Below are 14,639 nucleotides of genomic sequence, written 5' to 3' on the forward strand. Positions count from 1 at the left end.
CCAGAGTAAGGGGCTTAGGGGGGAAATCTCAACAACCTGTAAGATCACGGTGTCTTTACCATTAATAAGGCGTAATCACATATTACAGGGTACGCTGTGTTTAGGGGTAGCGACTAGTTCCCATCCGAGAAAAGGACCATAGCAACGGCCCGCCCCCTCGTTGTCACGTGACCTCTGATGTCTATCTGTTCCTCCTTTTTCTGTTCCCTGTCCTAGTGCAGTCCCCCTTATATAGCAGTGATGACACCATCAATTTAACAATCTTGGGGAAGTACCCTGCAATGATTCCTGCCATTAGGATTGGACAGTTACCCAACTCCCTTCTCCCAAATCCAGCCTCCAAGTCAGGATTGGTTTAGGGGTCTGGAGCAACATATGGCAATTCCCATTTGTAATCACCCTTTGTTCTCCTTTCAACTTTTTGGAAAAAACGACTTATGTATCACAACTTCATAATTCTACTAGCAACTGCCATAATAAACATATTTTCTGATTCAGCTAATCATGGAGAATTAGATAAGCTGACCACCAAGTCTGTACCATGTAGCATGGCCATGTGGCAGCTTTCTGCCGTTTTCATAAAAAGCACAACAGTTATGAATATGTGAGTTATTAAGCATATCCCTAATTTCATTGGGACATGTTCAGATGGTATCAGGTAATAAGGTCTCCATATATAATGTCCCCATACATAATGTGGCTGGGAAAAGCCATTGGCGACATTATATATGGTGACATTATATATGGGGACGGGTTGCAGGGATGTCCCGTGATCCTTTTGTAAAAAAATAAAAATAAAGGTGTGGGTTACCAAGGGGGGGCCCCGCATGTTCAATGTAATAATGTATCTGCATAAAACTGCAGCTTTTCTGTCAGGAGACATTTCTGCAGGGACATTATTATATGAAACCGTTCAGATGAGCCAGAAACCCAGTTTAACTGGCAATTACAGTTCCCTGAGTCGCAAGTAGATGAATTTTATATCCCCAAAATCGAAATTTCAGAAAAGAATGGTACATAGAGGAAATCCAGGCGCCTTATGATGGCAGAGAAAGAGGCCTAAATGATAATAGTCCTTTTAAATTAATTGTGTATCTTCATGTGAGACAAATTGCCCTCCTCCTGCCTTCTGGCCATTTGTTTTCATTGGGTCAGTCTGTACCCAGAGTTTTTTTTTATCAGTCTCCTTTGTGTTGGAGGCTTGCTCTTTGAAGTGGGTGCCCCCATTTTCACACATATTGGTCATGCTCCGGACAGGGGTAACTATTCTTGAAGTCAATGCTTTCCGAGCTAGCAGGTCTGGAGAACACTGCATTTTGACACCTTTATCAGGACATTTTATTGCAATTGGTAATTAGATGGGAGATGTGACATCCAGGCTGGGAGTGGGAGATTCCCTTGTAAAGTTTTGCTCACATCCTGCAAAGGGTCTGCGTTGTGCTGACATTTTTTTATGAAGACAAAGTGGCTCTTCAAATGTCATTGGAGTTTTGTGTCAGCCATCCATCTTTCATCCTTATAAAAGAAAATCTCTAGTGTTTGCCTAATTTTGGACTGGTGAACCTTGCCAGGTTTGTAAACAAGTTGGGTATCATCAGCAACGTTGTGTAAGACGCTGCCAAGCTCAGGAGCCAAAGAGAGCATATCAAAGTTTTAAATAGATATTGAATAGCCCCGCCCCGGGAAAGACCATAGGTAACAATTTCTTTTTGTGACTGATGCTTCGCTATCTTGACTATGGCAGACTTATTGGACAGAAAGGAAGCAATCCACAGTGCTTCGTTATCTGATGTGCAAATAACTTCTTGACATTGCTAAATTACAAGCCTATGACCTAAGATCTAATTATAGTGAGCGCAAAGAGGGATCTACACAGGGACCTGTAATTTTATTTTATCATGATCTACGGTATCGAATGCTGTGGGGAGATCCATAAGCATGAGGAGGACAGTATCTCAATCATCAACTATTTTGAGCAATGTATCTTTTATAACAATTAAAGCCAGTTATGTACTTCTTGCTAGTCGAAAGCCGGATTGGCGGTCCTCCAGTATGGCCTGATATTCTACAACATTCTGAAGTTGAACAGTTGCCATTTCATGTAGGGTTTTAAAGAAATAAAAGAGGCTTTTCGTATTAGGGCAATAGATTTAACAGGCTCTTGGAGCTATAGAAGCTTGATTTAGCAAGGGAATAAATAACCCGTGCCTGCTTTAGGACATTGTGAACCAGTGCATTTTTCTAAAGAAGATTTTATGAAAGCTGTGAATGGGCTCAGTATGTTTTCACATTCCTTGATAATGGTAGATGGACAGGGGCCATTGGGGCATGTTGCAGGCTTTAAGCTAGTTATGATGGCGATGGTCTGTTGGTGGGAAACAATAGAAAAACTAAACCTAGGACAGACGAAGGGGTTCAGGCAACAAGTTTTTTAGAGTTTAATTAAAATTGGCTGAGATGACTTGCAAATCCCTCAAAATATAAAGTTGGAGGTACTTTATACCATATGCAATCCTCTGAATTTGGCAACACAACTGGCTGATTAAATCAGACTGCTATGGGTTTTATAGCAAAACTGGCTGAAATTATTATTATCCTTTCATGTAATTTCATGTCTATTCATGTCTATTCTTTGACAGCTGCTCAGCTCCTCATCCCCAATTCTTGCTCTGGTTTTCTGTACTTGTGTTGAAAAAGAAATAACAAATTCCTTAGCATTGTTTTCAATCTGAAATATTATTACAACTTTTAAAAAAAGCGTTATACTGCAAGGTAAAACATAAAACAGCGCTAAGTACAATGTGAGATCTTACAGGCGTTCACCATTTCTGTTTTGAATAGCCAGGGTCGGCATAAGGTAAAAAGGCTGAGAAGCAGATGCTTGAAAGGCATGCCCCATTCAACGTAAAATCATTTAAAAAAAAAGTATTTGTGTTGTAGGTGATGGCAAAATGTTGACATGGGACAACTGTACACACCTCAAGAAGTTCAACACATTCAGGATTATGTAGAGCAGAGAATGCCATGTATCAATGGATACATACAGGCCAGTGTTCCAACAAGAGGGCATGGGCTGAATGTAAAGGTTGGGCCTAACTAGTGATGTGCGTAGTTGCAAGGGGGCCTCGCCTGACCTACACCATACACCATGCAACACTGCAAATGTGTATTTTAGGTGACTTAATGACCAGCCCCCAGCCACACCTCGAAGCAGTGTGTGACCTGCTCTCACTCAAACAATGAGAGGCGGAAGATGGAGCTCTTTGACGATGACGCCAACTACAGACTGCTGGCAGTTAGTTCATGCTGCAAGCACTGTCAATTGCTATGCCAACCAGAAAGTATGCTTTCAAACCCCCTTTCTCTTTCAACAGTTGCATTGTTTTGGCATGTAAGTGACGCTAGCACCACCAAATGTGGCAAACCAGTAAAAACAACAGACGTCTAGTGTATGCGACATACAGTTTCAACTAAGAAACACTCAAATTATCTATTCTGTTGACATACTTCCCAGCCCACTGCACTAATGAATAACTTCGAAAAATATCATCAGTACCGGTTTATCACTGAAACCTGAACTGCGGGCAAATTTCCCAGTTTGATGAAGTCATTGAAAAAAGAAACTTGATGGCTCCAGAGTAAGGGGCTTAGGGGGGAAATCTCAACAACCTGTAAGATCACGGTGTCTTTACCATTAATAAGGCGTAATCACATATTACAGGGTACGCTGTGTTTAGGGGTAGCGACTAGTTCCCATCCGAGAAAAGGACCATAGCAACGGCCCGCCCCCTCGTTGTCACGTGACCTCTGATGTCTATCTGTTCCTCCTTTTTCTGTTCCCTGTCCTAGTGCAGTCCCCCTTATATAGCAGTGATGACACCATCAATTTAACAATCTTGGGGAAGTACCCTGCAATGATTCCTGCCATTAGGATTGGACAGTTACCCAACTCCCTTCTCCCAAATCCAGCCTCCAAGTCAGGATTGGTTTAGGGGTCTGGAGCAACATATGGCAATTCCCATTTGTAATCACCCTTTGTTCTCCTTTCAACTTTTTGGAAAAAACGACTTATGTATCACAACTTCATAATTCTACTAGCAACTGCCATAATAAACATATTTTCTGATTCAGCTAATCATGGAGAATTAGATAAGCTGACCACCAAGTCTGTACCATGTAGCATGGCCATGTGGCAGCTTTCTGCCGTTTTCATAAAAAGCACAACAGTTATGAATATGTGAGTTATTAAGCATATCCCTAATTTCATTGGGACATGTTCAGATGGTATCAGGTAATAAGGTCTCCATATATAATGTCCCCATACATAATGTGGCTGGGAAAAGCCATTGGCGACATTATATATGGTGACATTATATATGGGGACGGGTTGCAGGGATGTCCCGTGATCCTTTTGTAAAAAAATAAAAATAAAGGTGTGGGTTACCAAGGGGGGGCCCCGCATGTTCAATGTAATAATGTATCTGCATAATACTGCAGCTTTTCTGTCAGGAGACATTTCTGCAGGGACATTATTATATGAAACCGTTCAGATGAGCCAGAAACCCAGTTTAACTGGCAATTACAGTTCCCTGAGTCGCAAGTAGATGAATTTTATATCCCCAAAATCGAAATTTCAGAAAAGAATGGTACATAGAGGAAATCCAGGCGCCTTATGATGGCAGAGAAAGAGGCCTAAATGATAATAGTCCTTTTAAATTAATTGTGTATCTTCATGTGAGACAAATTGCCCTCCTCCTGCCTTCTGGCCATTTGTTTTCATTGGGTCAGTCTGTACCCAGAGTTTTTTTTTATCAGTCTCCTTTGTGTTGGAGGCTTGCTCTTTGAAGTGGGTGCCCCCATTTTCACACATATTGGTCATGCTCCGGACAGGGGTAACTATTCTTGAAGTCAATGCTTTCCGAGCTAGCAGGTCTGGAGAACACTGCATTTTGACACCTTTATCAGGACATTTTATTGCAATTGGTAATTAGATGGGAGATGTGACATCCAGGCTGGGAGTGGGAGATTCCCTTGTAAAGTTTTGCTCACATCCTGCAAAGGGTCTGCGTTGTGCTGACATTTTTTTATGAAGACAAAGTGGCTCTTCAAATGTCATTGGAGTTTTGTGTCAGCCATCCATCTTTCATCCTTATAAAAGAAAATCTCTAGTGTTTGCCTAATTTTGGACTGGTGAACCTTGCCAGGTTTGTAAACAAGTTGGGTATCATCAGCAACGTTGTGTAAGACGCTGCCAAGCTCAGGAGCCAAAGAGAGCATATCAAAGTTTTAAATAGATATTGAATAGCCCCGCCCCGGGAAAGACCATAGGTAACAATTTCTTTTTGTGACTGATGCTTCGCTATCTTGACTATGGCAGACTTATTGGACAGAAAGGAAGCAATCCACAGTGCTTCGTTATCTGATGTGCAAATAACTTCTTGACATTGCTAAATTACAAGCCTATGACCTAAGATCTAATTATAGTGAGCGCAAAGAGGGATCTACACAGGGACCTGTAATTTTATTTTATCATGATCTACGGTATCGAATGCTGTGGGGAGATCCATAAGCATGAGGAGGACAGTATCTCAATCATCAACTATTTTGAGCAATGTATCTTTTATAACAATTAAAGCCAGTTATGTACTTCTTGCTAGTCGAAAGCCGGATTGGCGGTCCTCCAGTATGGCCTGATATTCTACAACATTCTGAAGTTGAACAGTTGCCATTTCATATAGGGTTTTAAAGAAATAAAAGAGGCTTTTCGTATTATGGCAATAGATTTAACAGGCTCTTGGAGCTATAGAAGCTTGATTTAGCAAGGGAATAAATAACCCGTGCCTGCTTTAGGACATTGTGAACCAGTGCATTTTTCTAAAGAAGATTTTATGAAAGCTGTGAATGGGCTCAGTATGTTTTCACATTCCTTGATAATGGTAGATGGACAGGGGCCATTGGGGCATGTTGCAGGCTTTAAGCTAGTTATGATGGCGATGGTCTGTTGGTGGGAAACAATAGAAAAACTAAACCTAGGACAGACGAAGGGGTTCAGGCAACAAGTTTTTTAGAGTTTAATTAAAATTGGCTGAGATGACTTGCAAATCCCTCAAAATATAAAGTTGGAGGTACTTTATACCATATGCAATCCTCTGAATTTGGCAACACAACTGGCTGATTAAATCAGACTGCTATGGGTTTTATAGCAAAACTGGCTGAAATTATTATTATCCTTTCATGTAATTTCATGTCTATTCATGTCTATTCTTTGACAGCTGCTCAGCTCCTCATCCCCAATTCTTGCTCTGGTTTTCTGTACTTGTGTTGAAAAAGAAATAACAAATTCCTTAGCATTGTTTTCAATCTGAAATATTATTACAACTTTTAAAAAAAGCGTTATACTGCAAGGTAAAACATAAAACAGCGCTAAGTACAATGTGAGATCTTACAGGCGTTCACCATTTCTGTTTTGAATAGCCAGGGTCGGCATAAGGTAAAAAGGCTGAGAAGCAGATGCTTGAAAGGCATGCCCCATTCAACGTAAAATCATTTAAAAAAAAGTATTTGTGTTGTAGGTGATGGCAAAATGTTGACATGGGACAACTGTACACACCTCAAGAAGTTCAACACATTCAGGATTATGTAGAGCAGAGAATGCCATGTATCAATGGATACATACAGGCCAGTGTTCCAACAAGAGGGCATGGGCTGAATGTAAAGGTTGGGCCTAACTAGTGATGTGCGTAGTTGCAAGGGGGCCTCGCCTGACCTACACCATACACCATGCAACACTGCAAATGTGTATTTTAGGTGACTTAATGACCAGCCCCCAGCCACACCTCGAAGCAGTGTGTGACCTGCTCTCACTCAAACAATGAGAGGCGGAAGATGGAGCTCTTTGACGATGACGCCAACTACAGACTGCTGGCAGTTAGTTCATGCTGCAAGCACTGTCAATTGCTATGCCAACCAGAAAGTATGCTTTCAAACCCCCTTTCTCTTTCAACAGTTGCATTGTTTTGGCATGTAAGTGACGCTAGCACCACCAAATGTGGCAAACCAGTAAAAACAACAGACGTCTAGTGTATGCGACATACAGTTTCAACTAAGAAACACTCAAATTATCTATTCTGTTGACATACTTCCCAGCCCACTGCACTAATGAATAACTTCGAAAAATATCATCAGTACCGGTTTATCACTGAAACCTGAACTGCGGGCAAATTTCCCAGTTTGATGAAGTCATTGAAAAAAGAAACTTGATGGCTCCAGAGTAAGGGGCTTAGGGGGGACATCTCAACAACCTGTAAGATCACGGTGTCTTTACCATTAATAAGGCGTAATCACATATTACAGGGTACGCTGTGTTTAGGGGTAGCGACTAGTTCCCATCCGAGAAAAGGACCATAGCAACGGCCCGCCCCCTCATTGTCACGTGACCTCTGATGTCATTCGTGTGCTTTCCGGAGCAGAGAAGCGGTTCCGGAGCACGTTCAGTAAGCGGGCTGGGGCTGAGCGGGAATTTTGAACGCTCTGGCTGCCGCCGGTGCAAGTGCAACCGGACCCTGCAGGCCTTTGGCTAGCAGCGTTTGGGGTTGGAATTTCAACACCGGGAACATTTCTAGGAGGCCCCGGAGCGTCCTGAGCGGCAAGGCTCTGGCTGCCAGGCTGCAGGAACAGCAGCAACCCGTGTGCTTTTGGCTGGCTGTAAATTGGAATTTTCTTCCGGATACCGTGAACGTTCCTGCAAGACACCCGATTTAGACGGGGGAGCAGGAAATTACATTTACTTTAAAAATCATGCTCAGCTATTCAACATGAAAGGTATGGAGGGCTAAGAAAAGGAACAGGGAGACAGTGTATGCTTGTGTTTAACTGATCAATGGGGGTTAATAGAGTGATTTAATGTTTTATGAGGGTGTGATTATTAGGATGCGTGGTTTTAGAGGGGGTTGGCTGGGGCTATCTGCGTGTGATTCGGGATGGCACACAGGCATCTGTTGCAAGGGGGAAGGGGCATCTTGCTATTTGGAATAAGGATCAGGCATTATGTTATTGGACTAGAGGGAGGGATTGGGCATCTTGCTGGGGTCTGAATGGTTGGATAGGAGCATGCTGGTGTAGGTCTGGTGGGATGAGCCACTTTTGCGTGGCTCTGGAGAAAGGGGGCACATTGGTGTGGGTCTGGAGGGATGGATAGGACATAGTGGTGTGGGTCTGGGTGAGGGATAGGGAAAGTGGTGTGGGTTGGGGTACATTGGTGTGGTTCTGGGGAGGGATGGAGGATATGGGTGTGTTTCTGGAGGGAGAGATGGGGCACAGTGGGTCTGGAGGGTGGCATGGGTCATCTAGGTGTGGGTTGGGAAGTGGAACGGGGCATCCTGGTGTGGCTCTGGAGGGAGGTGGTGGGGCACTTTGGTGTGGCTCTGGAGGGAAGTGGTGGGGCACATTGGTGTGGATCTGGGTGGAGGGATGGTGCACATGGGTGTGTTTCTGGAGGGAGAGATGGGGCACAGTGTGTCTGGAGGGTGGCATGGGTCATCTAGGTGTGGGTTGGGAAGTGGGACAGGGCATTTTGGTGTGGCTCCGGAGGGAGGTGGTGGGGGCACATTGGTTTGGCTCTGGAGGGAGGTGGTGGGGGCACATTGGTGTGGCTCTGGAGGGAGGTGGTGGGGGCACATTGGTGTGGATCTTGGCAGAGGGTTGGTGCACATGGGTTTGTTTGTTTCTGGAGGGAGAGATGGGGCACAGTGGGTCTGGTGGGTAGCAGGGGTCATCTAGGTGTGGGTTAGGAAGTTGGACGGGGCATCTTGGTGTGGCTCTGGAGGGCGATGGTGGGGCACATTGGTGTGGATCTTGGCAGAGGGATGGTGCACCTGGGTTTGTTTCTGGAGGGAGAGATGGGGCACAGTGGGTCTGGTGGGTAGCAGGGGTCATCTAGGTGTGGGTTAGGAAGTTGGACGGGGCATCTTGGTGTGGCTCTGGAGGGAGGTGGTGGGGGCACATTGGTGTGGATCTGGGTGGAGGGATGGTGCACATGGGTGTGTTTCTGAAGGGAGAGATGGGGCACAGTGTGTCTGGAGGGTGGCATGGGTCATCTAGGTATGGGTTGGGAAGTGGGACGGGGCATTTTGGTGTGGCTCTGGAGGGAGGTGGTGGGGGCACATTGATTTGGCTCTGGCGGGAGGTGGTGGGGCACATTGGTGTGGATCTTGGCGGAGGGATGTTGCACATGGGTGTGTTTCTGGAGAGAGAGATGGGGCACAGCGGATCTGGTGGGTAGCATGGGTCATCTAGGTGTGGGTTAGGAAGTTGGACGGGTCATCTTGGTGTGGCTCTGGAGGGAGGTGGTGGGGCACAGTGGTGTGGCTCTGGGGGGAGGTGGATGGGGCACATGGGCGTGTTTCTGGAGGGAGAAATGGGGCACAGTGGGTCTGGAGGGTGGCATGGGTCATCTAGGTGTGGGTTGGGAAGTTGGACAGGGCATCTTGGTGTGGCTCTGGAGGGAGGTGGTGGGGGCACATTGGTGTGTATCTGGGTGGAGGGATGGTGCACATGGGTGTGTTTCTGGAGGGAGAGATGGATCACAGTGTGTCTGGAGGGTGGCATGGGTCATCTAGGTGTGGATTGGGAAGTGGGACGGGGCATTTTGGTGTGGCTCTGGAGGGAGGTGGTGGGGGCACATTGGTGTGGCTCTTGGCGGAAGGATGGTGCACATGGGTGTGTTTCTGGAGGGAGAGATGGGGCACAGTGGGTCTGGTGGGTAGCATGGGTCATCTAGGTGTGGGTTAGGATGTTGGGCGGGGCATCTTGGTGTGGCTCTGGAGGGAGGTGGTGGGGCACATGGGTTTGTTTCTGGAGGGAGAGATGGGGCACAGTGTGTCTGGAGGGTGGCATGGGTCATCTAGGTGTGGGTTGGGAAGTGGGACGGGGTATTTTGGTGTGGCTCTGGAGGGAGGTGGTGGGGCACATTGGTGTGGCTCTCGAGGGAGGTGGTCGGGCACATTGGTGTGGATCTTGGCGGAGGGATGTTGCACATGGGTGTGTTTCTGGAGGGAGAGATGGGGCACAGTGGGTCTGGTGGGTAGCATGGGTCATCTAGGTGTGGGTTAGGAAGTTGGACGGGGCACATTGGTGTGGCTCTGGAGGAAGGTGGTGGGGCACATTGGTGTGGGTCTGGAGGGAGGTGGATGGGGCACATGGGCGTGTTTCTGGAGGGAGAGATGGGGCACAGTGGATCTGGAGGGTGGCATGGGTCATCTAGGTGTGGGTTGGGAAGTGGAACGGGGCATTTTGGTGTGGCTCTGGAGGGAGGTGGTGGGGGCACATCGGTGTGGCTCTGGAGGGAGGTGATGGGGCACATTGGTGTGGATCTTGGAGGAGGGATGGTGCACATGGGTGTGTTTCTGGAGGGAGAGATGGGGGAACAGTGTGTCTGGAGGGTGGCATGGGTCATCTAGGTGTGGGTTGGGAAGTGGAACGGGGCATTTTGGTGTGGCTCTGGATGGAGGTGGTGGGGGCATCTTGGTGTGGCTCTGGGGGGAGGTGGTGGGGGCACATTGGCGTGGATCTGGGCGGAGGGATGGAGCACATGCAGGTTTCTGGAGAGAGAGATGGGGCACAGTGGGTCTGGAGGGTGGCATGGGTCATCTAAGTGTGTGTTGGGAAGTGGGATGGGGCATCTTGGTGTGGCTCTGGAGGGAGGTGGTGGGGGCACATTGATGTGGATCTGGAGGGAGGTGGTGGGGGCACATTGGTGTGGATCTGGGTGGAGGGATGGTACACATGGGTGTGTTTCTGGAGGGAGAGATGGGGCACAGTGGGTCTGGACGGTGGCATGGGTCATCTAGGTGTGGGTTGGGAAGTGGGACGGGCATCTTGGTGTGGCTCTGGAGGGAGGTGGTCGGGTCCCATTGGTGTGGCTCTGGAGGGAGGTGGTGGGGGCACATTGGTGTGTTTCTAGAGGGAGGTGGTGGGGCACATTGGTATGGCTCTGGAGGGAGGTGGATGGGGCACATGGGCGTTTTTCTGGAGGGAGAGATGCGGCACAGTGGGTCTGGAGGGTGGCATGGGTCATCTAGGTGTGGGTTGGGAAGTTGGACTGGGCATCTTGGTGTGGCTCTGTAGGGAGGTGTTGGGGGCACATTGGTGTGGGTTTGATGGGAGGGATGGGGACATTGGTCTGGGGAGGGATGACCGCATATTGGTGTGGGTCTGGAAGGAGGGGACGGGGCACATTGGTGTGGGTCTGGGCGGATGGGGGCATACTAGGATGGGTGGTTTTAGAGGGGGTTGGCTGGGGCTATCTGCATGTGATTCAGGATTGGCACATGGGCATCTGATGCAAGGGGCATCTTGCTATGTGGAGGGAGGATGGTGCATTATGGTATTGGTCTAGAGGGAGGGATGGGGCATTGTGGTGTGGTTCTGAGAGGAAGGGATGGTGCACATGGGTGTGGGTTTGTAGGGAGGGATGGGGACATTGCTTTGGGTATGAAGGGAGGCACAGGACACATTGATGTGCATCTGGAGGGAGGGATGGGGCACATTGGTGTGGGTCTGGAGGGAAGGATTGGGGCTCATTGGTCGGAGGACGGATAGGGGCATCTTTCTGTGTGGAGGGAGCATGGGCCATCATGGTATGGGTCTTGAGGAAGGGATTGTGCATCGTGGAGTCTGGATCGGAGTGGGCATTGTTGATATGGAATGGGCATATGATGGGGGCATGTCAGGGAATGGTGGAGCATGTGGGTCAGGGCTGGAGCGCTCTGATGGGAAGGAAGGGGGCATCTGGGTGTGAATGGAGGGATGGGGTATGTTTGTCAAGAGAGAAGGATGTTGGTTTATTGGAGTGGTGGGAGCATGTGTGTGTCGAAGGGATGGGGTAATCGGGTGTGGGTATAGAGAGAGGGCGAATGGCGCCATCTGAGTGTGGAGGTAGAGATGAAGCATATGGGTGTGGCTCTGAGGGGTGGAGCATCTTGGTGTAGGTATGGAGGGACGGATGTTGGTGTCTTTGTGTAGGTTCGGATGGAGGGATGGTGGCATGTAGGTCAGGAGGGAGGTGGCATTTGAATCTGGAACGTGTTTGGAAGGAGAAATGGGGCATTTGAGTGTGAATGGTTTCTGCTTGTGGGTGGGGGCATAAAGGATCATTAACAGCGGAGCAGAGAGAAGGAGAGCCGTGGGCCCGACCTCGGTTGCATCCCAGACGTGCACACCCACAGCCCGGGGCACCTCTCGCAGAGCGGTCCGGTGCGCGTGGTCAACAAGCCCCCTCTCCTCTCTGAGCTCGCATCTGCGCTGGCCGGGGGGCACACACTCCTCTCTCTGACCTGCCAGCGGCTGGGCATTGGTGGGCACACCCCGGTCACCAGGGAAGCCCTGATTGGGGCAGCCGGGAGCCGAGGGAAACCTGACTGCTCTCGAGGGGTGCCTCCCCAGGCAGACAGGCACCCGGGCAAGCCAGGCATGAGCCATGGTGCAGCTGGCTCACTTGACGGTGGGCGCCAAGTTTCCAGCCGCCCACATCTGTGTGTGAGCAATGACCAGGCCCACTGGCACAGTGGGTGACCTTCCCTCTTGCCCAGGTACCTGGAGCTGGGTCCTATGCGGCCGGGCTGGGGTTTGAAGACTCTAGTGGTCCCACCCGACCCCCTGTCTGTGCTGTCTCTGGCCTGCCTCGTTGTCCATCTCTCAGCCCCCCCTCCCAAAAGGGAAGGGGTCGGGGAAGGATGAGTGGATCGGGCCGTGTGGGCAGGTGGCTGAGCGGCCTACCTCCATCCCCCTGGGAAGCGCTGTGCTGCTGCAGCTGGCGGTCAGGCTGAGCACCTGGATTATTATTTTTTATTTTTTTGAAACCACAATGGTTTCGGCCGAGCTAGACAGGGAGCTGGGCTGTCCTGCCACAGCCAGCGCTGCCTCCCCCAACCTCTCCTGCACCGGCAGGGTCAGGCCGACGTCTAGGACAAAAAAAGTTGCCTGTGGCTCTTGGCGGTGGATCACTCGACTCGTGCATCGATGAAGAACGCAGCTAGCTGCGAGAATTAGTGTGAATTGCAGGACACATTGATCAACACTTCGAACGCACCATGTGGCCCTGGGTTTTTCCCGGGACTACGCCTGTCTGAGGGTCGCTTGTACATCAATCGCCCCGGGGTTCACTCCCAGGGGCGTGGCTGGGGCTGTCGCAAGGACCCCATTCCATTCATCCCCCTAAGGTCAGACCCCGATCAGCACCGTCGCTGGATCCTTGGATCTGGCGCGCAAGCTCATTGCCGACACGTCCTCGTTTCCCCAGTTTCCCCACCTCATGCTGGTTTCGGGAGGGCCGGGTGGCCGACGCGCCCCGGATGTGGTGGCGGCGGCAGCAGGCTTTAAAAAAGCCTGGCGCTCCTTCACCCTACCCCGGGGCACCTGGCCGTGCTGTGTGTGGCTGTCTTTGGTGTCCCACGGCTGCCGGCGCAGGATGACCATGGAGCACGGACCTCGTGACCATGTGGGCTTTGGTCACAGATTGGGACAGAATACACTCGCCTGCGCAAAGGGCTGGGGCAACCCCCCATACGGCCCGAGGCCAGCTGCCCTGAGCTTTGTGCTCCCCGACCACGGCCTCAGATCAGACATGGTGACCTGCTGAATTTAAGCATATTACTAAGCAGAGGAAAAGGAACTAACCAAGATTCCCTCAGTAACGGCCAGTGAAAAGGGAAGAGCCCAGCGCCGAATCCCCATTCAGCAGCAGGCGTGGGAAATGTGGCGTACAGAAGACCGACTCCCCGGCATCACTCGGGGCTCAAGTCCCTCTGATCGAGTCTCCCCACGCGGATGGTGTTAGGCCGATAGCGGCCTCTTGCACACCGGGATCAGGTCTTCTTGGAGTCAGGTTACTTGGGAATGCAGCCCAAAGCGTGTGGTAAACTCTGTCTAAGGCTAAATACGGGCGCGAGACTGGTGACCAACAAGTACCGTAAGGGAAAGTTGAAGAGAGTTCAAGAGGGTGTGAAACGGTTGAGCGGTAAATTGGTGGGGTCTGTGCAGTCCACCCACAGGATTCAACACGGCAGGCAGGTTGGTCACCTGGAACGGTGGAGGCCCTTGCGGGTCTGCGGCCCGGGCACATGCAGCCCCAGCAGGGCGCATTTGGGAAGGCCCCAGGGGGCAGGTGGCTCTCTGCTCCAACAGAGAGTGTTACAGCCCCCTGACAGCAGTTTCGCTGTGTTCACGGGGCTGAGGGAGATAGACCACCACCGGGCCCTTATCCGGCAACTGTCCTGGCCCCTCTTGGGGGTTGCTAGAGTGGCCACGGGAGACTGGGCTCCCGATGTGACTGTGGTGGACTGCCCTCAATACACCCCAACCACGTCGTGCTGCCGGGCGGGGAGGCCCACAAAGGGCGCCAGGGGTCGGTTAACCACCCGACCTGTCTGGAAACACTGACTAAGAATATAATACCTGCCCGAGTCAGAGGGATGAATGAAACCCTGTGATGTAATGATGTGGAGGGCCGGTGCCCGGCGATTGCAGTGGCATCCTGTCGCGGTGGGCTCTCTACCGATCCGTCTCCCCCGCTCTGTCAGAGATGATGCATGAGCGTGTGTGATAGGACCCGAAAGATGGTGAACTCGGCCTGGTGGAGGTCT

At 49.9% G+C, this 14,639-nt stretch overlaps 1 protein-coding gene and 1 non-coding gene across 5 annotated transcripts in view; one reads left to right on the top strand and one right to left on the bottom strand.

Annotated features, from left to right (window-relative positions):
* Positions 1-14,639, bottom strand: part of PTPRE (protein tyrosine phosphatase receptor type E) — a 2,259,327-nt gene that overhangs the window by 417,871 nt on the left and 1,826,817 nt on the right. The gene's annotated exons all lie outside the window — the stretch shown is intronic.
* LOC138474862 (5.8S ribosomal RNA) lies at positions 12,983-13,133 on the top strand. The gene has a single exon (XR_011269092.1). It is a non-coding gene; the product is annotated as a 5.8S ribosomal RNA (ribosomal RNA).

Source organism: Ambystoma mexicanum, chromosome 8, assembly GCF_040938575.1.
Source record: "Ambystoma mexicanum isolate Mex_15411 chromosome 8, UKY_AmexF1_1, whole genome shotgun sequence".
NCBI classification, from domain to species: Eukaryota; Metazoa; Chordata; class Amphibia; order Caudata; family Ambystomatidae; genus Ambystoma; species Ambystoma mexicanum.